General features: G+C 35.2%; 4 pseudogenes across 1 annotated transcript; all 4 read left to right on the top strand.

Moving 5' to 3' along the window:
- The first annotated feature begins 747 nt into the window (after positions 1 to 747).
- On the top strand, positions 748 to 1,953 carry LOC143635862 (delta(12) fatty acid desaturase DES8.11 pseudogene; annotated as a pseudogene).
- Positions 1,954 to 3,420: 1,467 nt separating this feature from the next.
- LOC143635813 (long-chain-alcohol O-fatty-acyltransferase-like) lies at positions 3,421 to 5,543 on the top strand (annotated as a pseudogene).
- Positions 5,544 to 7,328: 1,785 nt separating this feature from the next.
- LOC143635814 (putative long-chain-alcohol O-fatty-acyltransferase 5) lies at positions 7,329 to 11,075 on the top strand (annotated as a pseudogene). Its single transcript, XR_013154129.1, has 2 exons — positions 7,329 to 7,771; positions 10,268 to 11,075. The product of XR_013154129.1 is annotated as a putative long-chain-alcohol O-fatty-acyltransferase 5 (transcript).
- Positions 11,076 to 14,889: 3,814 nt separating this feature from the next.
- On the top strand, positions 14,890 to 16,085 carry LOC143635815 (long-chain-alcohol O-fatty-acyltransferase pseudogene; annotated as a pseudogene).
- Positions 16,086 to 26,541: the final 10,456 nt, after the last annotated feature.

Below are 26,541 nucleotides of genomic sequence, written 5' to 3' on the forward strand. Positions count from 1 at the left end.
CCTATAGTTTTTCCAAATATGCGATTTTAATCCAATAATTTTAAATTTGCGATTTTCGTTCATGTGGTTTCCTTTCACTTGCAATTAAACCCGAATTCATTAACCATGTTAAGTCTGATTGATAAACCCATAAGCGTGCCCTTCATGTAACGAGGCTTACAAATTAGGACTGGAGTTTATTTAGGGAGAAAAATGACAAAACTGTCTCTAATATGAGAGGCATACTGATGGGTTTAACGACCATACTAACTAGGTTAATAAATTATGGTTTAATTGCAAGTAAAATGAAACCACATAAACGAAAATCACAAATTTAAAATTATTAGATTAAACCGTAATTAAATTCAGACAAATACATGAACAAAAACAACAATTTACTCTATTATAACATAACTTTTAATTCATGCACAGTATACAACCACTCATCTTTTGTAGTGTATAAAAAATATGCAACAACTCATGTTTTGTCCTTGTGGGAGTCATGGAGTCAACCTTTATCAACATAAGCACACCATTTATGACTCATTAATTTAGTATTAAAAATTTAAAATGATATCCAATTATATTATTATATTATTAACTAAGCTCATAATATCACTATAAAAGGGTGAGCACTCAACAATCTTATGCACCAACAAAAATTCTTTAGTTACTTTTCTTATAGGTATATATAATGTTATGAGTACCAAACTATTATATACATATATCACTATGTATGTTTTTGAATATTGTATGTTGAACTAATCATTTTTTTTTGTATGTTCTTTGCTTTGCAGAACTAATATAAAGATGGGAGCAGGCGGTCGGATGAACGAAGCAACGAGCGATAAAAATGTTCTAAAACGTGTCCCGACAGCAAAAACTCCATTCGAGATTAGTGATCTCAAGAAAGCAATACCACCACACTGCTTTAAGCGGTCTCTTGCAACGTCCTCCTACTACCTTTTTCGTGACATTGCCATATGCTTTACGTTTTACCAAATTGCGTCGAATTACATTCCTCTGATACCTAAACCGTTTAATTACATAGCATGGCCGGTTTACTGGTTCATCCAAGGTAGTAGTTTTATGGGTATTTGGAGTATCGGTCATGATTTGGGACACCATGCTTTTAGTGAATACCAGTGGCTTGATGACGCACTTGGTTTTGTCGTTCATTCTGCGTTCCTTACTCCATACTTTTCGTTTAAATATAGTCATCGTAGTCATCATGCTCACACGAACTCAATGGAGTATGACGAGGTTTGGATCCCCAAAAGGAAAGCCGATAAATTGTATTCTGAAATTCTAAACAATCCGCTAGGAAACTTGTTTATGACTATCATTCGGTTATGTTTTAGCTTTCCTATGTACTTCACTTTCAATATCCACGGAAGACCATACAACGGGTTCGTGAGTCATTTCTGGCCACAAAGTCCTATGTTCAATGATAGTGAGCGGAAACTAGTTTGGCTCTCTGACGCTGGAATGGTTCTAGCGTTCTACGCACTCTATAAAATTGCCGAAGCCACAAGTTTAACATGGTTATTTTGCATATATGGAGGTCCTTTGTTGGTTATGAACGCTCATTTCATCTTTTTCACTTTTCTACACCATAGCCATCTTTCCCTACCCCACTTTGACTCACGAGAGTGGGACTGGATCAGAGGTGCTTTATCGACTGTTGACAGGGATTACGGAATCTTTAACTCTATTTTCCATGATGTGACTTGTGCGCATGTGGTGCATCATTTGATCTCAACTATTCCACATTACCATACCGTAGAAGCCACCAAAGCTATCAAACCGATTTTGGGTGACTACTACAAGTACGATGATACACCGATCCTAAAGGCTTTCTGGAGAGAGACTAAGGAATGTGTTTTCGTCGAGCCTGATGAAGGTGAAGAAGACAGCGGTGTATATTGGTTCCGAAGGTAAAATATCATGGAAGCAGAAGCAGAAGCAAAAGCAAAAGCTTAACGCTCATGTATTCTATATTTCTATACGTGTTTGCAACTTCTTGTTGTTTGTTTTGTTTTTGATGCAATTCTATTTCTATAATAAAGACTAATGGTATGTACACATGTAACCTTAAATTTCAAAGAGATTAAATGCAATGAGAAAATCTATCCTGCATTATATTTTTATTATGTCTCTTTTTAAAGTAACTCATGCCATTTTATTGTGGTGAGTACAACCTCAACAACCGAATACATACAACAAACCATCAAAGAAATATATATGACAAGTTGACAATAATAAACCTAACTATAATTGTGCCTAACATTCTTAACTAGATGAGTGACGGTATTGCAGGCCCGGCTCCGAGAAAGCAAAAAATTTTTTGGGCCGAAGGTGAAATTTTTTTTGGGCCTTAATTAAAAAGGGGTATTTTATTGGTTTAAATAATTAAATTTTTACATAGGTTTACTTGGTTATAATTTTGGTTGTATAAAATTTTTTTGTATAAAAATATGATTAAACATGTTTCATGGTTATAATTTGGGTTGTATAAAATTTTTTTGTGTAAAAATATGATTAAACATGTCTCAAAAGAGACTTGAACCCATGACTTTTTGATTGAAAGTAATACTCATTTGCAACTAGACCAAGCCAGTGGTTATGTAATTAAGTTTAAACACTAAATAGACATATTATCTTTAACAAGAATAAATATTTTTTATAAAAAAAAAAAAAATTCGGGCCTAACGGGGTCTCGGGCCTGTGGCCGTCGACCACCCTGCCACCCCTATGGGCCGGCCCTGCAGTATTGATATGGTACCTGCATATGCTATAGCTATGGTTGTTCATGACCCGAGCAAAGGCAAGCTTGGCTCGGTTTTAAAATTGATCCGAAATATGGTGCTCAAGCTCGGCTTGGTTTGGCTCAGTCTTTTAAAAAATAGTTATATATTTCACAAATACAAAATAAGTTAACATCGTGTTCAACTGAATACAAAATAAATAATGAGTTCAATAGAATACAAAATAATTTAAATATTTTGTTCTTTACCAATTTGTCTATATTAGAAATTGACATTTGAGAGGGATGCATTCCTTCTCTTTTTTTTTAATAAAAATAAAAGTTTCTAATAATATATTATATGTACATAAAAATACAAAGTATTAAAAATAAAATAATCTTAGACATACCAAGCCGAGCTAACGAGCGTGGAAACCAAGCCAATGTGGTCTAAGCTTGCCTTCTAACGGAGCGATCCAGCTCGGCTAAATTACAATCAGAGCCATACCGAGAGAGCTTTTTCCGAGCTAAATACAAACGAGCTTCAAATCGTAAGCTTTTTAAACACTCCTGTATGATCAAAATAATATCTTGCACAATCAGTTGACTTTTTGTTAATTATTATTTAATAACATACTTTAAACCATAAATACAACTAATACATGTTATTATGTTAATTAACTTATAACAAACTGACAATAAACACAAATGGAAGACTATGATGAACTCAAAACCTTCTTCAAAATATGGCTTACCGCCACTGCATGCCTCTGTTACTGCTACTACATTCCGACTCGGATCTCGAACAGCTTCCTGCGCTTACTCGCTCTTCTTCCGGTCGTCACCGCCTTCTTCATACTCCCGCTGCCGCTCTCCACGTTCCACCTCGCTGGTCCTACCGTCTTCTACCTCGTCTGGCTCGGTAACTTCAAACTATTATTATTTGCGTTTAATCGCGGTCCGTTAGCTTCTGCATGGCCGTTAGGACTCGTTAGTTTTGTATCCATCGCACTTCTTCCGATCAATCCTAAACACGCAGGTAACCGAGTCGATCCGGATCCGGATCCGGATCCGAATTCGGTTTTATCGTGTGATCCGATTCGGATCAATGCTAAACACGCCGGTAACAGAGTCTCGGATCCGGATCCAGATCCGATTTCAATATCGGATCGTAGAACGAATTCGATCAAAGCTAAACACGCCGGTAACTGTCTCTCGGATCCGAATCCAGAGATTTCAATTTCGGATCGTAAACCGATTCTGATCAAAGCTAAACACGCCGGTAACAAAAGTTCGGATCCGGATCGAATACGAATCCGGATCCAGATTCGGATTCGGTTTTATCGTGCAAACCGATTCGGATCAAAGCTAAACACGCTGGTAACAGACTCTCGGATCCGAATTCAGATCCGGTTTCAAGTTTGTCAAGTAAACTGATTCCGATCAAAGCTAAACACGCCGGTAACAGAGTCTCGGATCCGGATCCGAATCCGATTTCAATTTCGGATCGTAAACCGATACCGATCGAAGCTAAACATGGTAACCGTGTCTCAGATTCGGATCCGGATCCGATTTCTGGTTCGGATAATAAACCGATTCGGATGAATGCTAAACAAGCCAGTAACAGTCTCTTGGATCCGGATCCGAATCCGAATCCGAATTCAGATCCTGTTTCAATTTCGTCGCGTAAACCGATTCGGATGAATGCTAAACACGCCGCTAACAACGTCTCGGATCCGAATCCAGATCCGGATCCGGTTTCATTTTCATCGCGTAAACCGATTCTGATCAAAGCTAAAAACGCCGGTAACAGCGTCTCGGATCCGGATCCGGATCCAAATTCAGTTTCAGATCATAAACCGAATCCGATCAATCCAAAACACGGTAACAGTGTCTCAGATTCGGATCCGGATCCGGATTCGATTTCAATTTCAATTTCGGATCATAAGCCGATCCCGATCAATCCTAAACACGTCGGTAACAGAAGTTCGGATTTGGTTCTGGATCCGGATCCGGATCCGAATTCTGTTTCGGATTGTAAACTGATTCGGAACAATGCTAAACACGCCAGTACCAGAGTCTCAAATCCGAATCCGAATCCATATCCGAAATTAGATCCATCGCATAAACCGATATTATCAGCAGTTAAAGCTTTAATACTCGCAGTAATAGTTAATACATATCAATACAGAAACAATATTAATCATAACATGATTCTAGCTTTATATTGTTGCCACGTGTACCTCGGCGTAGAGCTCGTTTTAGCTCTCACCGCATTCATCGTTAACTTCATCCTCCGGTTCGATTTCGATATTGAACCGCAATTCAACGAACCGTATTTATCTACCTCGTTACAGGATTTTTGGGGCCGAAGGTGGAACCTGATGGTCACAAGAATCCTCCGGCCCGCAGTTTACGAGCCGGTTATTGAGATTTTAACTCTGGTTTTTGGAAAACAGTGGGGCCGGTTATTTGCGATATTGTCACTTTTTTAGTGTCTGGATTAATGCATGAGTTGATTTATTATTATTTTACTCGTGTCTGGCCCACGTGGGAGGTGACGTGGTTTTTTGTTTTGCATGGGGTGTGTGTGGTGGTGGAGGTGGTGGTTAAGAAGGTGTTTGGTGGTAGGGTTCGGGTGCATAGAGTAGTGTCACGGGTTGTTACTGTGGTGTATGTGGCGGTTACTGGTGGTTGGTTGTTTTTACCGCAGGTATTGAGGAATGGTGTGGAAGTTAAGGCGATTGATGAGTATACTATTGTGGTAAATTTTTTGAGGTCAAAATTGTGGTGAAGTAAAATATGATGAGTGATTAATGTTTAAATTTGACATATGATGCATTTTTAATTTATCCATGTAAACAAGGTAACTTTTTGATAGTTCGATTCTTTTTTCAAGCAATGGACATGTATTCACTTGTTAATGTATCTTTGTAATTATACATTTAGAAGTTAGTATGATAGTTATTAATGTCATAAGCAATGTACATGTATTCACTTAAATGCTAACCACAAATAACTTGGGACCACTAGATTTAGAATAATACTCACCACTAAATAAAAAACACGTTTTAACGGTGTATTTGTAATTTTGTAAAACTTTATATTTTAAAAGTTATACAAGAAAAACTAAGTGTGAGTAAAATTAAATATAATAATATAATATCCAGAAAAATACCAAAATTTCATAAAAAGCTCTACCCGACTATTTTTTACCTAATATAATCATCCCGTCAATTTTCTTAACTAAAATAGTCGTCTCGATCAACTTAGTGCTACAAAATACTCATCTCAGCAAGCCTAAAATAGCCATCTCATCTAGGTTTTAATAAAATCGTTGAATATAAGAATATAATCATTCTGAGTTGTTTGTCTAATAATAAGTATTTAAAGAATAGCTTGCAAATGATGGGTAGAACCCGAAACCCATTATTGAAATGAGTATTTTGAAAATTTTCAAAATAAATTTAGAAGTCATGTCACTTAAAAAAAACAAATTTAGAAGTGTCACATTTAGAAAGCCCCACAAGGCACAAACACCTTGTTTTGTACTTTCATATTTCAATCTACTAAACTTCAATAATCTATAATTCTAAACATAAACAAGATATATACCTCATCACACCAAGTCAACCAACCAACACACACCATGAAACCCATGATCAACACCCTCATCATCTACACATCATCACTCACACCATCCTTATCTTAAATTAAAGCGGATGCATCGGATGGACGTTCAATGGTTGATATTATCCCTCCGGGGCGCAAATAAATCTAAAGACCCGTCCATTATTCTTTTTTCTTGATATGTTTGAGTGCTATTTGTATGGTCCCCATAAACATTTATTTTACCAAATATCGGTACCGTAATAATACTGATATTGCTACTTGTTCCAGCATTGGGTATCGATACCATTTGATTTCGGTATTTTTTAATGGTACAAAATAATAATACCATACCGCACCAGTACCGATGGTTGCAAAAATTACGCCTAGACGTCGAGCACTCGATGAGTAATCTCCGACTAGGCTAAATTCTTGCAACTCTCAGTCGACTGACGACTTTTGCAACAATACTGGTACTCGATCTTCCTGTTTTTGGTATCAGTATTATTCGGTTTCGGTATTTTTAATGGTAGTGGTACCATGGGCGTAGCTTAGCTGGGGCCAAGGGTGGCCCGCCCCCTTTCGTTTTTTCGCTCGATAGTGTAAATTTATTCTTTTTTGGCTGAAATTATATATATATATAATGTAAATTTACCCGTTTCCTACCGAAATTTTGAGCCTGCCTCCCTCCGTTTTTTTGCTCGGTAGTGTAAATTTATCTTTTTTTAGCAGGAATTCTTTATACATAGTGTAAATTTAACCGTTTCCGACTGAAATTTTGAGCCCACCCCCTCCGTTTTTTCCTTTGATAATGTAAATTCATCATTTTTCAACTAAGATTTTTATAAATAGTGTAAATTTACTCGTTTCCGTTTCCGACCGAAATTCTGAGCCCGCCCCCTTTTAGTTTATAAACTTTTTAAAACATATTGAGTCCGCCCTCTCAACGTGTATCATACTGAACTAGTATTTAGAAAGCCCCACAAGGCACAAACACCTTGTTTTCTATTCCAATCTACTCACTCCAATCTAAACAAACATAACACACAAAGTCAACCAACACACACACCATGGATCCCATGATCAACAACCTCATCATCTACATATCATCATTGACACTATAATTATCCTACTGCTACTGCATATCATCAAACATCCCTAAAAGCATATACAGATTCATCTCCATAACCCCCATCCTCTACTTATTTACCATTTTACCCCTCCAATGCTCATCCATTGCCACCACTGCCATCACATCTTCCTTCACTACATGGCTTACAAACTTCAAACTCCTTCGCTTCGCTTTCGATCTCGATCACTCCCCGTTTCACCCGTCCGATTCGCTTTTTCGATTCGTTACCGTCGCCTCGTTACCGGTTAAATCGAAAAGTAGAGATGCTAGTTGTGTGAATTCGCCTCCGGGTCGGTTTCAGTTAGGTAAGAATACTTTTTTATATCTGGTTTAGGTACCGGTACCGGTTTTAATATTTTAGTGTACCGGTACCAACAACATTTTTTTTTACTGATTACAGGTACATGTACCGTACCTAACTGGTAATGGTACTTTATATACCTGTTTTTGGTAATAGTATTGGTATCATTCAGTTTTGATATTTTTAATGATACCGACTAACGACAAACAAATTTTTTTTACTGAAAGTTTCGGTATTTTTAACGGTACCGGTGAAAATTTTAACGGACCTCAATGTTCTTGTTTTCGGTATCAGTATCGGTATCATTCAGTTTTGATATTTTTAATGGTACCGACAAACATTTTTTTTAATGGTTGTACTGAGCTGAGCTGGTACCGATACCGATATCCTATACCATTTGGTTTCGGTATTTTGAATTGTCCCGATGAACATTTTAACGGACCTCAATGTTTTTGTTTTCAGTATCAGTATCGGTACCATTCAGTTTTGATTATTTTTAATGGTACCAACAAACATTTATTTTTACCTAATATTGGTGTTGTACTTAGCTGCTACCGATACCAATACCGATACCCTGTAACATTTGGTTTCAGTATTTTTAATGAGGTGAACATTTTTAACGAACCTTAATGTTTTTGTTTTCGGTATTGGTAAGATTCAGTTTCAGGTTTTTAATGGTATCGATACCATACCAAACCGGTATCGGTATTTTGTACCGATTAAATATCGGTACCATGCTGATGCTGATACTGTACCAAATTGGTACCGATTTCTTGGTTTTCTGTTTTCGGTATCGGTGCCGTTTGGTTTGGTTATTTTTAATGGTACTATGAACATATTTACCGAAGTGGTACAGGTACTAGATTTTCCTGTTTTAGGTTTAGATATCAATCTATTATTCTGCATCAGTCTTTTTATGGTCCCATAAACATTTTTTTACATAATACCAATACTGTACTAATATTGGTATATGTACTTGTTTTCCTGTATTGGGTATTGATATCATTCGGTTTTGGTATTTTTAATGGTACCGATGAACATATTTTTTATCGAATAACGCTACCATGCTACCATACCGTACCAGTACCGATGGTTGCAAAAATCGCTCTTAGGCGTTGAGCACTTGACAGTAATCCCCGACTAGGCCGAGTTCTCGCAACTCCTCGGTCAACTAACTTGGCACTGCCTAGTGACTTCTGCAACAAGGACGGTCCTCGATTTTCTTGTTTTTGGTATTGATATCATTCGGTTTTGGTATTTTTAATGGTAATGGCACCATACTGAACTGGTACCGATACTTGGTTTTCCTATCTTCTGGATCGTACCATTCGGTTTTGGTATTTTTAGTGGTACCCATCAACATTTTTTTTTACCAAATACTGGTACTGGGACTTGATTTTCCTGTTTTTTTTACCGAATATTGGAACGTAACTGATGTATTCGGTACGGTACCACTCGGTGTCGGTACTTTAAATGGCACTGTTGAACATTTTTTACCGGCCGTACTTATATGGTACCGTACCAAACCGGTCTTAGTACTTGATTTTCCTGTTTTCGGTTTCAGTATCTGCAGTATCGATGAACATTTTATGTTGAACACCGGTAAAGTAGTGATACCAGTTTTTCTGTTTTTGGTATCGCTACCATTGGGTTTTGGTATTTTTATTGGTACCGATGAACATGTTTTACCGAATAACGGTACTGGCACTCAATTTTTTAGTTTTCGGTTTTGGTATTTTTAATGGTACCTAGGAACATTTTTTACTGATACCCATTTCCTGTTTTGGTGTCAGTACCATTTTGTTTCAGTATTTTAACCGGTACCGATGACCATTTTTTTTACTAAATAGTGGTACCGTAATGATACTGGTACGATACCAAACCGACACATGTACATGATTTTCTTCTTTTCGGTATCATACCATTTAGTTTCCATTTTTTTAATGGTAATGTTGAACATTTTTAGTTTACCAAATACCGTTATCGTATTTATACCGGTACTCGATTTTCAGTTTTAAGTATTCTTACCATTCGATTTCCGTATTTTTAATGGTATTAATGAACATTTTCGGCCGAATACAGGTACCGTACTGATACCGGTACCAGTAATTGATTTTCATGTTTTCGGTATCGGTACCATTCGGTTTCTGTATTCTTAATGACACCAACGAACTTTTTTACCGAATAACAGTACTCGATTATTCGATTTTCCTGTTTTCAGTATCGGTATTTCTAACGATACTGAAAACGAGTGAAACCATATACTGAGTACCATACCTCTTTTTCCGGTTCAGTACCGATCGCTATCAGTACTATTAAAAATACCGATACCAATTGGTACTAAACCGAAAAAATGGGTACAATATTCAATATATGATATTCACCCGTTTTCTTAATATAATTATTTTTCAGTACAGTATTGGTTCAGTACCAGTACTGGTACCAGTATCGATCTTATCCCTTGATATAAAAACTGACATATATTTCATATTCATATTAGGATTACAAGTTCTCATTTTCGCCATACTTATACGGATAGTAATAAACTACAAGCATTTATTTCATCCAAACATCACAATGCTAGTCTACTGCGTCGTACTATATCTCACAATCGACGTAACCATCGCCATTATAAACTCGATACTATTTTCATTAACCGGGTTACAACTCGACCCGTCATCCGACCATCCGTACCTCGCCACATCATTACAAAACTTTTGGGCAAGGTGGAACCTAATGGTAACAACCACATTGCGTCACACGGTATACAAACCCGTTCGGTTAGCTTTTTCTAACCATAAACGGGCCCCACTCGCGGGTGTAATGGCATCATTTATTGTCTCGGGGTTGATGCATGAGCTATTTGTTTACCACTTGTCACGTGAGGCGCCTACGTGGGAAATGACTTTTGTTTTTCGTGCTACATGGAATATGTGTTGTGGTGGAGATGGTTATTAAGAGATGGATGGTCCGTGGGCCGTGGTGGTGGTCGGGTTAATTGGGAGGGTGTTGACGGGGGTGTTTGTGGTGACGACGGGTATGTGGTTGTTCTTCCCACCGTTGATTAGGAGTCGTGTAGACGAGAGGATTCTTGACGAGTATACGTCGGTTATCGAGTTTGTTAAGGACAAGGTTTTTGCACTTCATGTAAGTTTGCAGTAAAAAGGTTGTTATCCATTTATCATTTATCATGTGTACTTGTGTAGCATACTAGCTTATATCAGATTTTTGCCAATTATTTGTTTTAGCAATTTAGTTAGTGATTTGTAACTAAATGATACAAGGATATTTTGTGAATAAAAGGTTATACTGACTGTAGTGGCGGACCTAGTATATAGCTAGGGGTAGCGGAACTTTTCGCCGGGAGTACAAATATTTATATGTTTTGGTCGGTTTTCGTATTTCGCTACCCCTTAACAAATATAATGTTACCCATGTTTGTTTAAAGTCCAACCAAATTAAAATCCGAAATCAATTAAAGCCCAACCAAACTTAACCACAAACTAAATAAACTATTTGTTTTGAATTGTTATTTTGGAATTGTTTATGGGCAATTAAATGATTTTTTTTAACAATGAACTTCTTTTAGTTTTTGTTATCTATAGGATTTGAACCCAATACCCCCCTCCAACCTAGGTGTTTTAAAGGTTTTGCCTTTGGCAATAGAGCATCACCCCATTGGTCGCAACTGAAAAATTGATTATGGTTTGATGGATATTCGGACAATATAAATTGGAAATTGTAATTTATTAGGGATTTAGGGTTTATATGTAAATTGAAATTGATTATGGATTTATGGTTTAAATTTTGTCCCTTCAAAAATTTGGGAACTTGGAAGATGAAACAACAAAGTCTTACTAGCAATACTTTTAAACGAAAATTACAAGAAAATGATGATATTGGTCCAAAGGCAAGTTAAATAAAAAAACAAAAAAAAAACTATTGTATGCAGTATCTTAAAATTTTTTTTGGTTATTGCATGAAAAATGGTAAAGAAAATCCGTTTATATTGTATGAAATACGGTAAAAAAAAATTTGAACGTTACCCCTGAGATTATGGTTTAGATCCGCCACTGAGACTGAGTGACACATAAGTAGTTAGAATGCATAACTAAGAATAAATAAAGGCAGTGGCAATTTTATAAAAGTGGGCCTACAAGGACATACTCTATTAATGCATTATGGATTTGTCTGTCATATTATCAACATTTTCGCTCTTAAAGTTCGCAACAATTGCAATTTATGCCGATTATCTAAACATCGGATCTCATAAAGAGATAGACAGAAAGACCTTAACATGAATTAGCCATTCTTCAACATGTAGGCTTGAAGAATGCTGTTGACATGAATTTTGAAAGAACTTAACTTGAATTAGCCATTCAGGTATATTGTAGTTGTTCGTTAATCAATCTACTTCCGGTAGATGTGACCGTGCACACCGATTAAACCAGTTATACGAGATTTCGGTAAGACAACCGGTATTTAGAGGCTAGTATTTTTGGCGGTTTGCTTGAACATCGTACTGACTCTTTTTTTAAAATACTGTTTAAAACCGGCAAACCGGTTTTAAACCCAAGATATTTTTTATTTTTTTTGTACGTCCCATATATTTTAAAACTGATTTTTCACCTAGCGGATAAAACTGAAACGAGTAAACACAATAAATGATGATTCGTTAATCAACAAAATTTGTATTCTTCAAATCCAAGGTTAGTTTGTTTGCATCTTTAGTAATCGATTAATTTCGTATACAAAGTACAAACGTTTTATTTGACTCAATCATTGTTCATGTGTGATGCTTATTAATATACATTTTGGTTATATTTTGAGATGAAATTGTATTTACATGGAATTACAAGGTGAAATATTCAACCTAGTTGAATCTTCTTGCATAACCATGTTCAATCTGTACCATTTTATAACCAAATATGATACAATTAAAAAACCGTTTTTTAAAACATTGCCAATCACTGGACATGTACAAGGATCCTTACTGCCCCAAGAAGAGAGCCAAAAAAACATGAAAAAATGTTAAAAAAAAACATGTTTAACTGATTACAATGTCTACAGTTTATATATGACATAGTGTCAATTGGTGTCCCGTTTACACCACCTTTAAAAAAATAATTTATTTAGAGATTGATTGGTCTGGCATGTGCAATTGTGCATTAAAAAAAAAGAGCCCTTGATTCAATTTACTGACGACAGACTGATTGGTATGGCCAATGTATAAAAACAAGAAATAGAGATAGAGCACTAATTTTTTTTTAAACGAGCAATGAATAAGGCTCGGCTATTGATGTGTGGTTGAAAGAACATATTTTAAGTGTTTTAAATTGTGTTTTTTACTTGTTTATATGTATAGACCACAAGTACTTTGATTGGTTTATGTTTACAGGTGATCGGAGCTTAAATGAGTTAATTTGAAGCATTTAGGAAGGAGAGGAAATTAAAGTAATGATATATGATATTATAGAGAATTGAAATACGAATACGTGGCCGCAAACGGGAAAGAAAACGGAGTTGGAATGAAGATTTTATGAAAAAAACGGTGTTTTGATGATGTAGCCACCGTAAGGCAGACCGTAGGCTACGACCAGACCGTAGCTTATGGCCTGGTGTGACATAAAAGTGATTTGGTTATTTTTCTTTCATATTTAAGCCGATAAAACCCTAAAGTTGATTGTTATTCATACCCTAGCCACCAAGGAAGATTTTGGAGCAATTTTTCACCATCTTAACACCTCAATCACCAAATCATCAATGGTTTCATCCTTCCAATCTATATTCGAGTCAATCGTGATGCAGAGGCAATGCTAAACCACTTGTGACCACTTCAGGTGTAGGGTTTGCATATGAACTGATTATTTTTATGAATATTACATGTATTGGGATTTAGTTTTGATTAATCTTTTGGTTGATTGAATCTATATGTTTGTTGGAATTGATTAAACAATTGTGTTTTTGGGACTTTCGTTTATCATAAATTTGTTGGTTTGTGCTCATCAACATTTAGGATTAAATTCTTATCGTCATTGAACGGTTTACCATTAATCATTGATAGATGCTAAGTTTTATATTAATGAACTGGTAATTAAGTAGAATGTGTTCAGTTGTGTCAATTATTCGGATTAAGTTCTGTGCATCATCATAACCAAACGAATGTGTCTAGTAATCATTTTTCTATTCTAATACACGAATCATGTCTACATGATTTCCCGATTTGTATAAATTATTGTCAGTCAGATTGCATATCCCAAACCTGAAGTGTGGTCACTGTTTTCTTAAATTGTTTTACAACTAAATTAATTTCCAAACCACTTGACATCGTCTGTCCGTTTAGTTTAATAATTAATAAGTTATGAGTCAAACTTGCACTTTCCACTGATTCACTGTGGATTCGACACCTTACTTGATCTTGCAAGTAAATGTATTTTATAAATGTTTTTGATTGACCTTTCGACATCGATTAGCTATTCAGGTAATTCAATGACAAAAGACGACCACATATGTTTATGATTATAGACAGTGCTGGGATCTCAAGTCCACTATCTCCTGTTCTTGGAAAACCCCGCTGCCCGAAGTCCCACTATGGTAAAATCATGATGTCCCACTACGGTAAAACCCTGTTGGATTTTGATTCAAATTTGAAACCTTGCAGCCTCCAACCTAAAGTTTCACTTCTCTCTCAATGCCAGTTGAGCTAAAACTCATTGATAAGAGAGAGCCCTTATTCATTTTTATGTGTTTAAAAAATTAAAATACTAATTGCAATGTTGTCAAATGGGTATGGTAGATTATTTACAATTGGGTTAAATTATCAATACGTGTTTATTTTCAGCCTGTATAAGATATCCTTAATTTTTCCAAGCATACAAACAAGGAGGAATGCCTAACTATTCAATCTATCTCGGCATGCACGTGTTGGATGATTTAGAAATCAACGAAGGATTCTATTTTTGATAATATCATCCGATCCTCTTTCGGTGTCCAAGGTGGTAAAAGATAAAAATCAACATCGTTTCGTTTTTATGGGTTGAAGAATAATAGTAAACGCTCAAGTTTGAAATGAAAAAGTCGTGTAAGTTTAAATTTGTAAAATGTTCAGGCTTTACTGCTTCCATAATGTTGAAATTGTTATAAAAAATTGAATGGGCAGTTGATAGTTGAGAGTGATAAATATGCCTCATTATCCTTATTATTAGAATTCACATTATAAAAACTGACAGGCACTAAAATTTTAGACATGTTCACTTCCCATCAAGTCAAAAATGAAATATGGTGATGAACTCAAAACCTTCATCAACATATGGTCTATTTCCATCTCCTCCATCTTGTACTGCTACTTCATTCCAGATCGGGTAGCCCATGGCGTCCCAAGGTTACTCTCTCTTCTCCCCATCATCACCGCCTTCTTCGTCCTCCCACTACCACTCTCCACCGTCTATCTCACCCTCCCCACATTCTTCTACCTCGTTTGGCTCGGTAACTTCAAACTCTTACTCTTTGCCTTCAACCACGGCCCTTTATCTTCCACATACCAATCCCCACTTTCATTGCGGTTGCTTTGCTACCATTCAACCCTAAACAATCCAATAAGAAAATCTTATTAGCCTCAAATCCATTTTCATTGCCTAAACCGATTCTTTTGACGTGAAAAGCAGCGATTCTCATTATGATCATACATGCTTATCACTACAAAGATAACCTCCACTTGGTTGTAATAACAATTTTCTACATTTTACATATGTACATTGGTTTCGAGTTAGGTCTGGCCCTCACTGTCTTTTTGTTAAGAATTTTTCTTGGATTCGATATCCAGACTGAACCACAATACAATGAACCTTACCTAGCTACATCGCTTCAGGAGAAAGGCCGCAGGTGGAACCTTGTGGCCTCCAGTATCCTAAGGGATACGGTGTATAATCCAGTTCGTGTGATCACAAACCGAACTCTTGGTATGTTTTGGAGCCAACAATTAGCGATTATTGCGACCTTTGCTGTGTCGGGGCTAATGCACGAGTTGATGTTTTTGTATTTGTTGCGCGTTCCGCCTACGTGGGAGGTGACGTGGTTTTTTGTAGTGCATGGGTGTGCATGGCAATTGAGGTGTGTGTTAAGAAGGTTGTTAAGGGTAGGTTACAATTGCATGGTGTTGTGTCGTGGATGCTTACATTGGTGTTTTTGCTTGTGACTTGTGGTTGGTTGTTTTTTGCACAACCATTAAGGAATGGTGTGGATGACAAGATCATAAATGAATCTTGGGTTATGTTGAAGTTTTTGGGTCTAGATGTGAGTGCAATGTGATAAGGGTGTCATGCATGCATGTTGGAAGTAATAATCATGTGTATTTATGATGTCTTTTTTCCAAAAAAATTTATGTGTAATTTCCTCTTTATAATATATCATGTTTATTTAGAGGATGAGTTAGGTATCAAAGTCACAAAAAAATATTATGTTTCTTTAATGGTTTTTAACAAGCGCCCTTAATTTCAGCATTTCACGAAGAGCCAATGAGATGGGAGTTAAGGCTTAAAAGTTAAAAGTTAAAACAATGTTATCACCACTTTGGTGGGATGGTAAAGGCTTTGGCCTTTTGGTGAGAGGTCCAGGGTTCGATTCCTGGCATTGGCGGTATAATGTAAATAGTAGGAGGAAAGCTTGTATGTTCAAAAAAAAAAAAAAAAAAAAACAATGTTATAGAACTCATTAGACACTAGTCAAAGACTAATTGGATCGGAATTTGTATATGTAGTTTCTCAAATATACATATATACATATACCAAATTTAATATTATAAAATTTTCAATATTCACAAATTATGATCTAATAGTAATTAATCAGTGACAGTCAGAGAAGTATAGACTAACAATTAATTAATGATTAATTGACGCATAGACGTGGCTTTTACAACCATATGCTAAAGGGATAAATTATATTTGGACTTTTGGTCCAATGTATACTTTAAACAGCCCAATCCTAAAATAACCCCCATGTCTTAAAAATTTTGAAATAGCTTAATAATTGTAACATTCAATCCAGTTTAAACAAAGATTTCTCATTAAACTTAAAACGATTACAATAAAGTGACAGATAAACGGGCAACAAGCTACACTGTAACCCCCTTTTGAATAGCAAAGTCAATCATACTAAAAACGAAGCTTTGGGACCCTTGGAGACGAGAAAATACCATGCACGCCACGCTGAACTCTGCTTAGAAAATTCATATCCTCAGAGCTAGAAAACCAAACGTATCAAAAGAAAATAGCTAACACATGTTGATTATCTAAACTAGCTTTCTCGTGTTTAACAACTTTGCTCGATTCAACCTTCAACGCAGCCTAACCCACAACAAACCTACGGTCCCTGAGCTCAACAAGAGTAGACACTCCTATAAGGCTCACACAAGCGTGTTCCCCTGCCCACTCAAACACAAGAATATTAGCTAGCCGTAAAATGGACATCCCTTCCAACGGATTCGTAAGAAAGTTAACATGACCTCATTTTTAGCAGAAATCCCTGCCCGTTTAAGAACATCACACATAACATCCCTAACCAAATCGATCATGTCTGTATTTAAAGCCACGTAATTCTTTGCAATGTATCGCATGGTCTCCAAAAGAATCAAAACATACCTAAATACATGTGTAATCAGTCCGAGTTGATTTTATTTTCTATTTTGTATTATAACGCTTCTTAGAGACCATGTAATCTCATGTAAACATTTGACTAGGTCTTTAAGACAAACAAATCGTTTATATTATCGAGTTAAATATGTTGACTTCTTGTAAAAGTTTGATATATTCACCTATGATTTTATGTTATGTATGATGTGGTGATTTCATTTGAAAACTTTTGTGAATAAATGATGTTTAATCTATAATAAAAATAGGTTTACATGTATACCCGGATCATCTCTTGATCCAGCTATATACCTCACTATCCTGGTTTTATCATTTCAAACCTCGGTTATAAAGTCCGGTTCGATTTATAAGTTCAAAACTTAATTTTCTTTAACATAATAAAGTTTAATATGAGACTGGCCGTATCAAAATGAGATAGTCTTAATATGTGACATGCTCTTGCAAGTAAAATATTGACCCGTATCAAGTTTTGGGATGAGAAGGGTCGTCACATGATTAGACGGTTCATCTAATCCCACTGTTTGGCCCGTTAAGGCTAAAAAGATTTTGACATCATTCCAACGTCCGTTTAAGTGTTCTATAAACTTGCACATGAATGAAAACACTTATGCTTCATCTATAAAATCATTTATACCGAGGTTCAATCTATCTTAGCTTGGATACTCGCTTAATCATAAGAAACAAACTTTAAACGAGTTTGAATGCACTATACCTTATTTCCAAACTATAACCATACCTAGGAATAACTTGTGAATACTTCTAATGCTGCTGGAAACACTTGGTCATGGTCTTGCTTGATCACAATCACCTTATTTTGCTTGAACGCCACCAAGAACACAAAGAACACACACCTTAACTTGCTTAAACTTCATTTTGGAGCGTGAGATGCATGATTATGGAAATGTTGGTGCATGAAATGGACGTTCAAACATGGATATTTATAGGCGATGTCGCTAGGATGAGTCAACAATTGAGTTGTGACACGTGAGGGTCGTGTTTTGACACCTTTTGCTGAACTGAGCAATGAGACGGACTGTCACAAAATGAGACGGTTCGTCTCATACCCATGTCACAAAATTGAAGGCGTATGAGACACTACGTCACAAAAGAAAACTTAATATCCAAGTTATGTTTGATACGGACCGCCACAAAATGAGACGGTCCGTCTCATCTGAAATTTGAAAAATTATAGATCATCCCTGGATTTAAGTTTGGAAAAATGATTAAATAGTCTCTCAACTTCTAAAGTTGTCAAAAATGGCATAAAAGTGTTGCAAATGTTTCACCAAGGGCGCAATACAAATATTGGTCTCATTTTTTCTCTTTCAAACTTTTGGAGCTTGATGAGATTGGCATGAGAGGTCCTTCAAGTTTTATCTTTTTGAGGGTTGAAACCCTAATTTGTTTTATGAATATGAACGATGAACACTAGTTTTGTTTTTGTGTTTGATTATATTAGCGTTGGCTCATCTGAGAGATCGTTTAATCGGTTGTTGAAGAAATGATTGACTGAATTTGGTTATGTTGTATGGGTGTTTAAATGCACTAACTGTGAGTTCATGTTTAATGTGACTAAATCTTTATAAAATAATCTGAGAGATGTTTGATATTTTAATACATCTTTTGAAAATGATTGTTTTAGGTTGAGGTATGAAAATGATATTATCATACAAATAGTTGGTCGATTTATGAAAGAGTTAATGATATTAAATCATATTTATGTTTACATGTAAAAACCTTTTCATCTTTTGGTGCTGATTTTGTTAGGGATATTTATGGTTGCGGGAAGAAGAGTAACTTTGGTCATGGTAAACGGAGGATGAATGGTTGAACGACCATGGTAGAAGAAGTTGTTATAAAGAGGACGATTTATGTGCCGACTTTCATCATCGAAATACTCATTTTACATCGGGTTTTGTTGTTGTGGTTTTTGTTAATAGCAGTTATCTAAACACAATTTTGTCGAATTTAGGTAATTGAAGAACAACTTGCAACTTTTTTTCAATTGCGCAAATCAACACCCTTTTTTTGTATGTTGAAGAATGTGTTTGTGCATCTGCCTTGTGATATTCGTGTCCGTTGTTGAGTTCCACACGCAAAATATTTAAATATTTTAAGCGCCGGAGCAACCACTAGTTGTTAGTTATACAAGAATGACGATAATAACTGTCACCAGATGTGTCACGTTAGCACTCGACCTATTGATTATCAAGTAAAACAAACGATTTATAAATAAATCTAAAGATAAAATTAATGATTTAACTGTCCTTAGTCATCAGTCGGGGTTTTACAATGACGTACAAGATGGTACGGCTCAAGAGTCTTTTTCTAGTTTCAGGAGTCAAATACAAACACAACTATTATCTTGGTGATGAGATATATCCCTCGTGGTTCATTATTGTGAAACCATTCACATGTCCACAAGATGATAAATGAAAGAAATTAAGGTGGCTCAAGAGAAGGCAATAAATTATATTGAACGCCCATTCGGTGTCCTAAAGTTAAAGTGGCACGAGGTGAGCAACCCGACACGAGCATGATCAACAAAAAAATTAGACGAATGATGCATGCAATAGTCATAATACATGACATGATTTTCGAAGGTGTGGGATGTGCATTTTGTGTGTATGATGAGAATGTCATCTACGTTGAATATGAACTAATTGACGACACAGAAAACAAAGAGAATATAATTGATTGGCTTTTGAAATGTAGATACGCATGACGCGCTACATTCATGTTTGTACATATCATCGTATAAGCAACTTCAACTTTCATAAAAAATTATCACACTGTGGTTCATATGGTCCATATTGACCATTATGGTACATATTGGCATAACAAGCATACAAGAACTAACAATGACCAGCTTTTTGTCTGTTAGACGGACTAATATGCCTCATATTAATCAATATGACCTATATCAGGTGTCAAAACAGAAAAATGGGGTGTCTCAGTAGACGGAGCCTTCATATATTCATTATTGCCAGGCTCTTTAGATTGTACTTATATGTGCATGACATTCCTACTTTCAGTGTTGTATATAGTTGGGCGTGGGGTGAGAACTAGTGATTAATCGGGATTAATCATGATTAATCGGATTATACTTTAATGTATAATTTTCAGTTTATATATACACATACACATTTTTATATGTAATTTTCAGTTTTAGACATACAAAAACTTATTTTGGCCGGAAATTGGAATTTCATTGGAAACTCCTGGTTTTGGCTAGAATCTTGCCAGAAACAGCTGATCTTGGCTAAAATCTTATCAGGAAAAGTCGATTAATCCTAATTTTGGTCGAATTTGACCATGATCGATTAGCCCAAAATTAAACAGTGAAGTGAGGACTAGCGATTATCGGGGATTAATCGACACTTAGTCAGGATTTTTGCAACGCCGCCTTCTTTGGTGGGGTGGTAAGGTAGAGGTGTACAAAAAACCCTGTTTGGGCCGGTTCTGCAAACCAACCGAACTGGTTTGACAATAAAACAAGTTTCACCCAAACCGACCGAAACCGTGGGTTCTGGGATCGGTTCCCTTCTGATCTACCAAACCAATTTTAAACCGAACTAAACCGAGCCGGACCAGATCAACCTTCTTGTTCCTAAAACGGTTTCTAAACCCAAACCGGTTTTGACCAGGCTTTGACCAAACCGGTTCAGTTTGGTAAAAAACCGGTTTTGTACACCCTTGCTTATATGTGCAACATCTTTTTCAAAGGCCAAATTTGCTGCTTACGTGTGTTGCCCTCAAACAAAGTGAAATTTGTGGCTTACGTGTGTTGCCCTCAAAACAAGTAATTGCACTATCCATCAGCCACCCCTTACCATAGGCCACCCAAGAAGATATGCGCTTCGACAATAAAAACGTGTTTATACAACTTACAAGTTGCATTTGATACGTTATGTATGAAGTTGTGGAGCTATTTAACCAAGCCAAAATGTCATAAATCTATATATAATATATATTTAGTAATTAACTTTTTAAAACTTAATATAAAGTTATCTATTAAAATTTAATTTTTTTTGAACGACAAATTTTATTAGAAAAAAACCAACTAGTCTAGCAAGGAGCTAGACTAGAACACACCCAAAAAAGTAACACACCTAAACAATATTTACATATAAAATGAAAATGAACACCAATCAGCCCAACTCACATCCTTTAGTTTCCCTCTACTTTTGACCCATAGGAAACTATTTCTCTTAATTTCCTCCTTTATATGATTAATCGAGACCTGTTTGTTATCAAAGAGAACCATGTTTCGCATCTTCCATATACACCACAAAGCCGTGAGGATCACCGATTAAATTGCTTTTCTTTTGTTCCCTTGTGTGCCACTAGTTAAGTGAATTTTAAGAAGGTCTCAAACCTCAAAAGCATATATTGAAGGAATTACACACCAGTTACTAACAAATTGCCATATTACCGATGTGACATAACAAGAAAGGAAGATGTGCTCGATATATTCTCTTTCGTCTTGGCATAACGGGCACCACTTAACTTCATCAATAGCATTTCTTTTGTATAAAGCATCCGAGGTAGCAATTCTTCCCAAGTCTATCTTCACCCGAATATGTTAACTTTTAGAGGGACCCACCTGTTCCAATGACAAAAGTGGGTTGCACATTATAATGCCTCCTAGATTTGGTAGAGAAGCTTCTATCACTCTCAAGACACCAAGACCATTTATTTTCACAATCTTCCAAAATGGTCCTAGGAAGTAGATCCAAACAATCCCATAGTTCATCAACTTCGGATTGTGTTGCAGGTTCACTTACCCATGACCAGTTCCAACCATTCAAAGATGAGCCTCCCATAATTTTGTCTCGAACCATGCATCTTTTATGTCTTTCTAATTTGAACAAGGCGGGAAAGCGGCTGCAAAGGGGTTCATCTCCAACCCATCTCTTAAAAATAAATGAACTGACGTTTTTGTATAATCACACTAATCAAGAAATTGTAGCAAAATAAATGTACGGAAATTCTAATTTTGAAATACAATTTTCAAGTCTTTTTAATAAGTGGTCATACATAAATTGTAATAGTTGAAAACGATAACACAGAAAGAAAATAAGAAATGAAGTAGATAGAGAAAACTTTATTATCTTAAAATGAAAAATTACTAATACAAGAACATACATATATATATATATATGGGAATGTTAACCGACAATTGAAATTAACGTGCTAAACGTGAGAATCAAGTAGAGTAATTATATATACAAGTAGAGTAATTATGTAATTACTCTATGTAATTACATAATTACTCTATTTTTATATATAATTACTCTATTTGATTCTCATGTTTAGCATGCTAATTTCATTTGTATTTGATCCAACCTATATATATATATATAGGGATGGTTCAAGAGAGAAATGAGATTATTGCAAGAAGTGTGAGAAGTGATCTTGAACCATTTGATTTGGTCAAATCAATGATCCAGATTTATAGTGGTAATTGTGTAATAAATTCGAAACTGATATGAAAAGTTTTAATGTTGAAGGATATAATAGTAAATTTTTGTTATGTAACCTACTAAATTTAATTATACAACCATAACTAGATTAATTAATTAATCTAATACTTTTCAAAATTTAACTTAATTATATAAATAATAATACAGGTTCATAATTTATGTATAAAATATATACAAACATATGTATGATTAATTGTGTGTATGTGGAATGTAAAATTGTGTACAAAATATTCATCTTTTTACAAGGTTTATTAATTTAAGTATGTTACAATCAATATGTGTAGGAAAATTTTTAGTTGCGTATGTATATGTGTTGTAAATAGAGTTTTGTTACCTATAAAATCACATTTGACTAAAATGTGAATAATATGTAAGTTAATATAAAGAATGTGTAGGTTAATATTATGATCAGTGTAGGTTAATAGTATGGTCTGTGTAGGTTAACATGAATAATATGTAGGTTATTAATATGATCGATATAGGTTATAGTATGATCTGTGTAGATTAATATGAATAATGTGTAGGTTATTATTATGATTGGTGTAGGTTATTAAGCTTTAATTAATGCGAGTTAATTCTTTCCAAATATAAACAAATTTAATATTTACCATTGTACCCTTGTAATTAATTAAAAGAAAAAATAAAATAAAAAATTTTGATTGGTTGATATAACTTCTTACAATAATCTTATTTCTCTCCTGAACTTAAATATATATATATATATATATACACACACAAACAAACAAGTTACACGCTGTATAACATATACAGTGTGTATGTTTGCATAGCATATATGTAAATATACGCTCACACAAATAGAAAAATCAATGTATATCTGTATATGCATGCGAGAGAAACATAAATAGTGTTAAAAAAAACTTTTTAACTGACTAAAATAATAAACAAAAAAAAGTGAAATAGTCAATAGTGCCTGCCCTTTTAAAAATTAATTTATTAAAAGATTGCTTGAAATGGCATGTGCATGAAAAAGAGAGAGGTATTGGTTCAGACTATAGAGTGATTGGTATGGCCTGTGTATAAAAACAAGAAACAGACGGAGCACTATATTTTTTTTAACGAGCAACGAATAAGACCCAACTACTTAGGTAACCCAATGATAAAAGACGACGTCATATGCTCGTGATTTTTAAAAGGTGAGAACACTAGGTAGTTCAAGTCCATCATCTCATGTTTTCGGAAAAACCTTGCGCCCAAAGGCCCGTTGTAGTTAAACCGATTGGAACTAGATTCTGTCAGAAATCATACTTCGTCTTTATTTATTAAACCAAACTTCAATAACAATTAGTCTTCGATAGAAAACACAAAAACGAAGAATATCACACCTCCGATAGACGAGTTTGAATATTACACCTCCGATAAACCAATGAAAATACCATCTCCTTCTAAAATGCGTCTTGGCAAACGGAATTTAAAATACCCTTTTTTCAAAAAAAAAAATAGATTTGTACGGACCATGTAGGAAACATAAAAAAACCGTCTAGGGAGACTGCTTTATAGAAAAAGATTTAATGAAATAATTTAGACGGAACCCTCAAGATTTACAAAATTTTGGCTGCTCATGTCAGTCTTTATCCACATGTCAGCTTTTAATTAGGCTAGAGATATCATCGGAACGAAAACCAAAGTGTCGCCTCAATTGAAATTTGTTAAGATTTGGGAAACTTAAATATTTAAGGGCTATTTTATTTCTCTCTCTCCTCAAATGGGCTCTTTTGGGAATTTTCCCTATTTTTTTTGTTGTAAAGTATTATTTTATTTTTATGTTTGTTTTTCTTTAGTTAAAAAAAGTGGATTATTGAGTTAATAAATAATAAATAACCTAAAATTACCAAAATACCCTTAAAGTTAAGCCAAAAATCTAACTGAGTTAGTGATTTGGACGTAATTGGTACGTAAGAAGTGGTTAACCTTAAGGGCCTAGTTGCACAAAAAAAAAACATTTTTGGACTAAAATCGCATAATTAATCAAACCTGAAGGACGATTTTGACACTTTACTCTATAACATTTCTTAAATATCATGTAATCTCATGTAGACATTTGACCGAGTCCTTTAAAACAAGCAACCAGTTTATCTTATTGAGTTAAAGACTGTTTGTAAAATGTTTGATGTATCACCTGTGATTGTCTATTATGTATGATGTGGTGATTTCATTTGAAAATCTTTGCGAGTGAATGATGTTTAACCAATAATAAAATAGGTTTACATTAATACCCGTATCGTCACTTGATCTAGCTCCAGACCACGACCACACTGGCCTGATTTTATCGTTTTAAACATTGGTTATAAAGTTTGGTTCAGTTTATAAGTTCAAAACTAGATTTCCTTTAAAACAACAAATTTTAATATGAGATGGATCATATCAAAATGAGACGGTTCGTATATGTGTGACATGTCATCACATGTAAAATCTTGACCGATATCAAGTTTTGGGAAGAGGCGGGCCGTCACATGATTAGACGTTTTGTCTAATCCCACAGTTTGGCCCGTTAAGGCTAAAAATGACTTTGACATCATTCCAACGTCCGTTTAAGTATTCTATAAACTTGAACATGAATGAAAACACATATCCTTCATCTATAAAATCATTTATACCGATGTTCGATGTATCTTAGCTTGGATGCTAGCTTAATCATAAGAAACAAAATTTAAACGAGTTTGAATGCAGTATACCTTACTTCCAAAGTATGAGCGAACCTAGGAATAACTTGTGAATGCTTCTAGTGCTACGGGAAACACTTGGTCAGGGTCTTGCTTGATCAAAATCACCTTCTTTAGCTTGAAGACCACCAAGAACATGCACCTTGACTTGCTTAAACTTAATTTTGGAGTGTGAGATGATTATGGAAATGTTGGTGCATGAAATGGACGTTCAAGCATGAATATGTTTAGACCAACTCGCTAAGATGAGTCACCAGTTGAGTTGTGACACGTTAGGGTCGTGTTTTGACACCTTTTGCTGAATTGAGACGTTCCGTCATAAAATGAGACCGTCCGTCTCATACCCCCTTCACAAAATTGTAGGCGTATGAGACACTCCGTCACAAAAAAAACCTTAATATCCAAGTTATGTTTGATACATACCATCAAGAAATGAGATGGCTCGTCTAATCTGCAATTTGAAAAATTATATATTATCCTTGGATTTAAGCTTGGAAAAATGATCAAAAGGTCCCTCAACTTCTAAAGTTGGACAAAATGGAACGAAAGTGTTGCGAATGTTACACCAAAGGCCTCATGCAAATTTTGGTCTCAGTTTTTCTCTTTCAAACTTTTGGGGCTTGATGAGATTGGCCTCATCTTAGAGGTTCTTCAAGTTTTATCGTTTTTAGGACTGTAATCCTAATTTCTTTTAGGAAAATTGGTTTTAAATACTCCCAACTATGTTCTATTGGCAAATAAAAGTCCTAACTTAACACTTGGCTGGTGGCGGTCCCAACTACAGAGTTATTTGTTTCCAATGGTCCACTACTAACGAAATGTTAACTCCGTTAGTCCGATGCTTACGTGGCACACTTAGTTGTCAAAAATTGCTTATGTGTCGGCTTACATGTCATGTGACTGTTAATATTATTTATAAATATATTATATAATATATTAAAAGATTATTTAACCACCACTTCA

This window comes from Bidens hawaiensis, unplaced genomic scaffold, assembly GCF_021521415.1.
Source record: "Bidens hawaiensis isolate Kalapana, Puna unplaced genomic scaffold, B.hawaiensis_p1.1 tig00007737_1, whole genome shotgun sequence".
Lineage (NCBI taxonomy): Eukaryota > Viridiplantae > Streptophyta > Magnoliopsida > Asterales > Asteraceae > Bidens > Bidens hawaiensis.